Here is a 9,732-nt window from a genome sequence, read left to right as displayed (position 1 = left end):
TTTCCAAATTAAACGCCAAGTCCCTGTACAGGCCCTGAACTCACAGAGCAGGACTACAAATCCCGGCGTGCCTAGCCGAGCTGCAGGGAGGACTACGCTTCCCAGCGGGCTCCACGGCAGGCCGACGTGGGGCGGAGTCGGGGCGGGGCGGGGCCGCGGGGGTAGGGTGCTGCCCTCTGCCGGGCGCGGCGGGAAGTGGGTGCGGAGTGACAGCAGGAGCCCCGGCGCCGGGCGCGGGGCTCGGTGACAGCGGAGGCGGCGGCCGCCGGCTGGACGTAGGGAGCGGCGGCGGCGCCGACGGCAGAAGGAAGGGCGGACGGGGGCGGGCCTCCCTGGTGGCGCGGAGCCTGAGGAGCCCGGGAGGGGGTGGCCGGCACAGCTCTCGGGCCGGACACCTGAACTTGGGACAAGTTGCCGGAGCCGCGGGGCGCGGGCGGCGGACGGATTGACCTTCATAGTTAGGTGAGCAGCGCTGGGGGGCAAGGGGTGCGCGGAGGGCCCGGAACCCCCGACCCAGGCTCCCCTGCTCCGATCCCAGTGGGTCCGGGAGACAGGTGGGTGGGTGGGGGTGTCGACTGGAAAGGGGAGCGAGACCGTGTGCGCCGCGCTGCCACCCGCCCCGCTGTCCGTCTAGCCCGGGACGCCCCGGCGCATGGCCTGCGGAGCCTGGGAGCCCCTTCAGCCCCTCCCTTCAGGCCAGGGCCGGGGGGCGGCTTCTCTGCGACCTTATGTAACCAGGCGGGAGGGGCCGTGGCGGGCACGGGCCTTCCCGGCCCGGGAGCTGGGAGTCGAAGGGGCGGGAGACGTGGGGAGTGAACTTGCAAGAAGTTTGAGGGCGTGTGGGCCCGGCGCCCACTTCTTCTCCACCGGACGCGGCTGGGGCGGGTGGCACGGGGGAGGGCGCCGGAGGTAGGGGAGGTGTGCGGGGGGCCGAGTGCGGCCGGGCCAGGCCCCTGCCTGGATGGTCCGGGGGAATGGGAGGGGGAGGCCGGAGCGGCGCCACGCCCCGGGGGCCGGGCTGCTGGAAGCTGAGGGGGGGGGCGGGTGGAAGTACCATCCCTCCCTCCCTTCCCGTCCTTCCTCCCCCTCGGTCTCTTGAAGAAGCCGCCTCTGCCAGAGTCCCCCGGTATCCCTGAGCGCAGTCTTTTTCTCCCCCTTGCATTATTCCACGACCTTAGTGAACCCCAACCCCAGAGCTCACCCACTGCACGCCCCTCTTTCTACCTTCCCTGGAGCTCCCAGCCGTCTGCCCGCCCCCTGAGTATCCCCCTTCTTCTCGGTCCCGAATCCCGGAAAACACGCCCCCTTCCCCCCCGATTCCCTGAGTCCGCACCGCCCAACCTCAGGCTGTCCCGCCCCCGAGTCAGCGCTCCTTCTTCTCCCCTCCTCCCGGTACCCCCGATCAGCTATTCGGCCGCCGCGAGTGCGCTCGCCTTCTCGAAGGGAGCGGGCTGATGCTAGCTCGGCTCCCCCGCCCCTCGGCCCCCTCCCGCCGGGGGTTCTGGCTTCACGCACGGCTGCCCCGAGCTGCTCAGGGTTGCGCGAGCAGGTTCGCGCTGAAGCCGCCCGGCGCGCCCCAGCCCAGCGCCCAGGGGGAGGGAGGAAGGGAGGGAGGGGGAGAGGGCGCCTGGGGCGGGGCTCGTCTGCGCGAGCGCCCGCATTGCCCAGGGCTCCCCCACCCCCTCCTCATTCCAGGCCAGCCCCTCACCGCGGGGGCCTTCTCAGATGCCCCGTCCACTCCTGCCGCCCGTCTGTTCTGGGGATGGTTCTGCGCGAACAGTTTCTGGACTAAACTTCAGCTGTTTGGCTTAGTGTTCTCTGGGGAAGTGTCAGTTAATTGCCGCCCAGACCCCACCCCCCACCCGGAGAGAGGGGTGCTTGGGTGAGCAGGGAAGGGGACAGGCCGGTTCAGATCCCCAGTGACACCTCTGGGATGTGGGCTCAGGACCCTGCGAGCTGAGATTCCACCGGCCCAAGACCTGGCACTCTTGGGCAACTGGCGGTGGCTGGGAAGGTAGAGGACCGGTCTCTGGCGTCCTCCAAGGCTGCCAGATGTGGGTGCCCTCAGATCAGATCGCAGTTCTTGGTTCCTTGGCTTGTGCCCTCTGAGGCCTTCACTCTTCCCAGCCTGAGAGATGGCCTCCAGGCCCTGCCTTCAGGGAGATCGCAGTCTGGGAGAGAGACAGCCAGGCCAGAAGAGGCTGGAGAGGGGAAGGGCTGGCTGCCTTGGGAGCCCTGCCTGGTAGTCTGCGGTGTGCTTGTACCACGCCTCAGTTTCCCCAGCCGTGGAATTTACTTGGACCCCTTCATTCTGCCTGCCTCCTGGCTTCTAGATGTGAGTCGGGAACCAGAGAGTGTTAATGAAGGGCTGTTTAGGGTGACTCTGTGCTCTGCTTGTGCGGGAGAGCGGCCAGTGTTGCTTACACCTTACAAGGCCTGTTACAGCTGCAGTGCTGTTTTGTCCTCAGCCTAATGGGAACCCAGGTCTCCTGGTTCTGTGTCCCATGGAAGGGGTGCAGGGATTGAGGACATCGCAGGTGAGCACTCGATCCAGGGAGAGCCCCTGGGCTTCTGTGGGCTGATGGCCTGGTAACTTACAGTCAGTGGTGGGTAGGAGGGTGGGCCAGGGCAGGCAGGAGCCCATCCAGGGTTCTGGGATGATGGGAGTACCCAGTGCTCACCTCCACGGCCAGTGAGGCCTCCCTTTCAGCCTCTCGGCTGGAAAGCAGGTGGGAGGGGCTTCCCACCTCTCAGGCCTGGCTGCCCTTTGAGGGTCTGGCTTCTGGCCTGGATCCCTCCTGGGGCTCTGTTTATGGCTGTAATTGCATCATTAGCCAGAGTTTATAGAGTTACTTAGCACCTGCCCCCACAGGGAGTGGCCTAGCCACCCCCTGGCTTCTGTCTCTTCCTTTTCAAAGTCAACTTGGTTTCTGCAGGCAGCAGGGGTTTCCCCAACCGCAGCTGGCATGAAAGCCAGGTTGGGCCTTTGTCCTAGGGATGGAGGGCAGTCAGCACTTGGGGCCCAGCTTGGGGCTGCCCTGGAGATGACAGTGGAAATTGGGTTGGCCTCCTCTGATACAGAGGGAGCGAGTTCAGAGTTCCCAGAGCTGCCAGAAGTGTCCACATCCCAGGATACAGTGGGTGTTTTTGCATATAATATATGTAACCTCATGTGAAAAGAGGGAGATAAAAATGTACAAACGTCACAGGCTGCTGTAAGGAGTCAGGTGCCTGGTACAGGGTGAGTCCAGGGTGCTGCTCTGTATGTCAGTGTGGGGTGTATGTGGTTGATGGGAGTTTGTGTGTGTGGTTATGAGGTTATAGGTATCTACATACATGTATATAGATGAATTGTGTATATGCATGTCTATGAGAGTGTAACGATAACTTAACATTAATAGAATATGCATCTATTCTCTTTATGCTATAATAGAACAATATTGTAATAAAATTTAGTTACAATAATAGTTGTCAACATTTATTGTAGATTTACTTTTCAGAATGAGGTAGGACTTATTATTTTCATTATACTGATTCAGAGAAGTTAAGCGGGTTGCCTGAAGTCACATAGCCTGGAAGTGGTAGGGATTCTAACCCAGGCCCAACTGAGTCCGAAATCCATGTTCTCAATCCCTGCAGAAGACCACTTCAGGGTTGCCCAGGAGTTCTGTCTTAAAAGGCAGGGTGTGTCGTGGTGCAGGAACCTTCTTTTCCCCCTCCGGGGTCTCCTGCTCTGAGCAGGGGTGGGACTTGTTGAAGCCCCTGCCCCAGGACATACCTGTCTCCTGGATGCTCTTCTGAGCTGCTGACACAGGTGACGAAGGACCCCTGGCAAGAACTCTCCTGCCCGGCCCGGGGAAGAGATGGGTTCAGACAAGGCTTCCTGGGTCTCCTTGGATACCTCAAACGTTCCCTTACAGTGAAGCCCTTAGTAGGCACTTGTTTAATCAGATGTGGAGAAAAGGCTGGGGGGCTATTGGGTGAGAAGGGGACAGTAGGGAGTCGTGAGAAGAACCCAGGAGACCCCGCGCTGACAGGCCGTGTGGTATCACAAAATAAGTATAGCGATATTGTATAAAATATACCTTGACATGACCTGGGACCTGCCTCACATTTTAGCACCCATTCCCACCCTTATTCAACCCTCTCCTCCATCCTGCCCATTTCTCTTTATTAGTGTGGTGGACTGCAAAGGTGGCCCAAATTTTCTCCCTCTGTGTATCCGTGGCCGGTCCCTGCCTCTCTCAGCCTCGGTTTCCGTATCTGTGAACCTAGATCATCTGTGGAGTCCCCTCCAGTGCGAGCGTTCTATCAATCTTCCGCAAAGGCACCAAGGCAGGAGAGGCTTCAGAAAGGGCTGGGCATGGGGTGCAGGGGAGGGGGGAGGGGCTGCCCAAGTCCACTCAATAGAGCTTTCGCTAAAGCCTGGCCCCGTAGAGCGACCAGCCAGTTTTTCTTGGGACAGAGCCGTAGCTACCATGTATTGAGGGCTGGGCTAAGTGTACCCTAGAGCATGAGCTCCAGGGCCAGGCTGCCTGGCTTGCAATCCCAGCTCTGCCACTTACCAGCTGTGTGACCCTGTGTCTCTGTTTCCACACCTAGAAATCGAGGAGTATAGTAGCACCTACCTAATAGTGCTGTAGGGAGGGCTAAGTGTGTTGGTGCTTGCTGCATGTACAGGACCTAGAACAGTGCCATGCTCAAAAAATGTTAATTATCATAATTAACTTCTATAATATCTTTATTTCTCATTTCCAGGTGAGGAAACAGAGGCATAGAGAGCTCTAGGGGAGAAATAAAGACCTATGGGTTGCAAACAGACCTCTCCCTTGGGTCTAGCAGCCTCGAGCAAAATGCCTTATATGGGGCTTTGCAGACTCCATGGCCACAGTCCCCACCACTCCCTGTTGTACCACACCCTGCTCGGTCTCCACAATTAACAAGGTAGCAGATTTGGCCATGCCTGCAGCATCTCTACCTCCCCTGCCCTGCCCTGCCCTGCCCCTTGGGACTCCTAGGATAGCATCTGGCCTGGTCACTTACTACTCACTCCTGACCAGAGGCCCTTCCCCTGCCCTCCTGCTGCCTGGCCCTCCTGCACTCTGACCAGAGATACAGATCTCCTTGTCTGCAATGCCACTAAAAGTAGAGATAAAATCTCAGCCATAAGGCAGGATGTGGAACTTACCGTGCCCACAGGAAGTGCTTTGCTGGCTATGGGGCAGTGGGGGCAGTGGGTGAGAGCAGAGGGCAGCCGAGAGGGGCAGAAGCAAGAGGCAGAGTCATCACCAGTTTTCTTTCCTGTCTCTTAAGTGTGGGCATGAGGAGGAAGAGAAATTAGGTCTGGTCATCCCTACCCTTGTCCAGCTTCCTTGGGTCCAGGCCACCTTCTTGTCTTCTATCCATACAGTGGGGTCCCAGAATCAAATGTGATGCCATGGGATTAATCCAGGAATTCCAACAGACCATCGAAAAACCCATGGTCCATATTCCCTCGTCCCAGCCCTTGTTCATGCTGGTCCCTTCTCCTGGCAACCCCTCCCCTACTCCCCTCCCTATAGGCAAAGCCTCTGTCCATAAAGGCACACCGTTCCAGGAGGCCAGGGGGCTGCTCCGTCTGCAGCTCCAGCTGGATGTTGTGATGCCCTGGGGAGCTCTTTTAAAAAAAAACTGTTGTATCTGAGTCTTCAGGGAGGGGCTTAGGCATCAATATTAAAAAAAAAGAAAAAAGAACATTTTGTCTGATGATTCTAAAGCCCTGTCTCTAGGACAGTGGTTCTCAAATTTGAGTGGGCATCAGGATCAACTGCAGGATTGTTAAAACAGATTACCGGGCCCCACTCTCAGGGTTTCTAATTGAGAAGGTCTGCAAATTCCAATAGGTCTAGAATTTGCAATTCTGACACGTTTGCTGGCAATGCTAATGCTTCTGGTCCTGGGACCCCACTTTGATAACCTACTGTTTTGCAGCTACCCAGGCCAGAGCTATCTGTTTCCTGGGTCTCTGATCGCTTTGGGTCTCTTAGACCTGTCTCCTTTTCGAATCCAGGTCCCCAGGGGTAGGAACCACTCTGAGACCATTTGGTGACCCCTAGTCTCTGGTATGGTCAGCCCTCCCTCCCCCATCCTGACTTTCTGCCCTCACCTCCCATTAAATTGACCAGTGTCCAGTCTTAGCCCCACCATTCAGGACAGGTGCTCAGGAAATAGTTACTGCTTAAGGCAGGGTGAGGTGGACAGCACCAGCCCCAAGAGTCATCGGGACATGGGGGCGGTGGGGTCTGAAGCTCCCGTAAAAGTGCTTGGAGCCAGGGTGGCATTGCTGGCACCGGGGTGGAGGTGTCCAAAGCAGCCCAAAATAAGGCTGTAGAAAGACCCATCATGTTATTTTACTTTCCCGCCCTGTGGAGGGTGTTTGATCACTGTTTGAATTGCATTTTTTGGTTAATAATAAAAATGATAATACACATGCAAGAAATAGACATTTCCGGGCTTCCCTGGTGGCGCAGTGCTTGAGAGTCCACCTGCCGATGCAGAGGACACAGGTTCGTGCCCCGGTCCGGGAAGATCCCACATGCCGCGGAGCGGCTGGGCCCGTGAGCCATGGCCACTGAGCCTGCGCGTCCGGAGCCTGTGCTCCGTGACCTGAGAGGCCACAACAGTGAGAGGCCCGCGTACCGCAAAAAAAAAAACAAAGAAAGAAATAGCCATTTCCTTCTCCTTTCTTCACCCGGCCTGAAGACTTGGAATGGTGGGTGGGGGTCATTGTTCGGAGTAGGGATGTGTCCATCATCTTCTAGGGGGTCCTGGGCCTTGAGGGCAGCAGATAGCCGGATGACAGTGGGGTTTCACTGGGAGGCCTGTGTGGGTGGAGTCTTCCTTGGAAGCTGGGGAAGTTTCAGGGAAGCCTTCTGGGAGGTGAGAAGAGGTGATGGTAGGTCCTCCAGCCCAGCAGGGGGGTGGTGAGAGGAGCTGGAGTCGGAGCCCATCAATCTACAGATGAGTGGACTGCTCCAAGGTCACACTCTGAGCACAGGGGTGGGGTCTGTCTTGTAGGATGCAGTATCGCCAGTGCCTGGAGAGAGGCTGGTGTGTAATGCGCGCTCAGTACAGCTTTATGAAGTGAGTGAGTGAGCGTGAATCGGGCCCCGGTCGTGTGCTCAGAAACGAGGACACACAAATGCTTTACCCGTGGTCTCTGCCCTGCAGGAACATCGCCATTTAAGACCCAGGGACTGGTTCCCAGGGACTTGTACAAGGAGGAGCTCCCCGCCTCTGCCCACAGTGATCCAGGCCCAGCCTGGCTCTAGCATGGGGCTCACAGCCTGTCCGTCCCCGCGGAGAGTTTGCAGCAGCAGCCCTGCCCCCTACCCCCCCACCCGAGTTCTACCAGTGGGTCTGTGGGGTGGGGCTCCGGTTTGTTTTCTCCTGTTTGCCTAGGGAAATCACAGCCTGTCCTCTGCCTTGTTTACAATTGGTTTGGGGACAGCACCTGCCCCAGCTCTTACATCCCTGAGGGGTGCAGTGTGGCCAGGAGGTGACACACTATCCTGTCCACCCCCTGCCGCCTCTGTCCCCTCCCTGCCCTGGCCAGGTGTGCTCTCAGCTGCCCCTGCCAGCGAGGCACCATCTGGCTTTGCCATGGGCTGATTGGCGCTGCAGGGCTGTGGGCCTCAGAGGCCGGCTGGTGCAGCCCCTGTGTTGTCGAGAGGAGGGGACCGGGATCCAGGGAGTGCGGGGGACCCGCTCCAGCATCCATTGGGGTCAGCAGGCACGGACTGAGTGGGGGCCTGGCACTGTGCCGGCCAAGCAGGGTGGGTGGGAATAAAGACACGGCTCCTCTCCCAAAACTGATAGCCTGGTGGGGAATTTCAGTAACTGCAGACGACAGTGAAAGGCAATGATGTGAGACAGTACAGAGCCGTGGACTAAATGACCACAAATGTGTTGACGCCTGGCCCTTTGGTCTGAAGAGCATTCTTCCTTTTTTTTTTTAATTAATTTTTATTGGAGTCTAGTTGATTTACAATGTTGTGTTAGTTTCAGGTATACAGCAAAGTGAATCAGCTTATACATATCCACATATCCACTCTTTTTTTAGATTCTATTCCCATCTAGGTCATTACAGAGTATTGAGTAGAGTTCCCTGTGCTGTACTGTAGGTTCTTATTAGTTATCTATTTTATATATAGTAGTGTGTATATGTCAATCCCAATCTCCCAATTTATCCCTCCCCCCTGAAGGGCATTCTTCCTTGGTCCAGAGAAAGTTTTTACAGAAGGGCTCATGCCAGCACTGAGACCTTGGCTCAGCCCTTCTCACCCCTTGAGCTCCAGAAAGGGTGGCTCTCTTGATCCCTGGTCCTCCCACCCGAGGGTCACCTCTGCAGGCAGGCCCAGGAGCCTTCCTTCCTGGACAGGGTCCTTTCTTCCCAGAGGCCTAGAGGCTGCTGAGTGAGAGGTGAGGCCACAGGGAGGCTGCTGGCTCCTGAGCTACCCGCCTGTCATTTGAAGCCCTGGGCCCTGGGGCACACGGTGCTAAATTGGGTACAACAGCTCAGGCCTCTTTGGGCACACCTGTTGCTGAGCCCCAAGACTTGGGCTTGGAACCGGAGTAGTGCCTCTGCTCCCCCACCCCACCTCCAGCATCCCTCTCTTCCCCCCTCTTTCCTTTGCCCCCACACCCCTATCCCTCTGACCCTTCATCTAGTTCCACGGCATCTGGAACATCAGGCCTAGATGCGGGTGTGTCTCCCTGTCCTGCTTCATCTTCTTCATTTCATTTTTCTGCCTCCCTCCTTCTTTTGGTGTATTTAGAGGGTGTGTGAGGCCCGCCCTGCTCCCCTAGGGCCTTCCCAGTGTGGACCTCTGAGCTCTGCTGTCGGGGACCCAGAGGAATGGCCCAGGGCAGGGTGAGGTGGGTGCGAGGGAGCCCAGCATCATGCAACCCCCTGCCCGTGGCCACCAGGGGCATGTGGTGGCTGGGATGCCCCGGGGTGGGTGGGAGATGAAAGGGCCTGGTCCTGTGGGCTGAGGGGCAGCCCATAGTCTGGGCCAGCTGGAGGAGCCCCTCTACAGACAGCCCTGGGTATCACTGGCTCCTCCAGACCTGTGACTAACTATAGCTTTTCATCCAGTAGGTTTGGCCTAATCATAATGGTTTTCAAAGCCAGGGGTGAGAAGAAAATATTAGAACTTCTATTTCTATGTACTTCTATCTCATCGTTTTGTCCCTCCTTTTATGGTGAAATATAGCATAATTGCCAAAAGGAGCATAAACCTAAATGGATAATGTAATAAATAATTATAAAAGTGAACACCCGGGCTTCCCTGGTGGCGCAGTGGTTGAGAGTCCACCTGCCGATGCAGGGGACACGGGTTCGTGCCCCTGTCCGGGAAGATCCCACATGCCGCGGAGCGGCTGGGCCTGTGAACCATGGCCGCTGAGCCTGAGAGTCCGGAGCCTGTGCTCCGCAACGGGAGAGGCCACAACAGTGAGAGGCCCGCGTACCGCAAACAAACAAACAAAAAAAAGTGAACACCCAGGTTACCACCACCCAGATGAAGAAACAGAATGTAATCTGCATTCTGAAATCAGCTTGTGTGCCCCACCTTGGTCATAAGCCCCTCCCCCAGAGCAAACCACTCTTGTGACTTTCGAGATAATCAGTTCCTTGCTTTCCTTTATCATGTAACCACTGTACCTGCATCCTTTGGCAAGAGAGTTTAGTTT

The sequence above is a fragment of the Phocoena phocoena genome, chromosome 10 (assembly GCF_963924675.1).
Source record: "Phocoena phocoena chromosome 10, mPhoPho1.1, whole genome shotgun sequence".
Classification (NCBI taxonomy): domain Eukaryota; kingdom Metazoa; phylum Chordata; class Mammalia; order Artiodactyla; family Phocoenidae; genus Phocoena; species Phocoena phocoena.
This window is presented reverse-complemented; position numbering follows the sequence as displayed.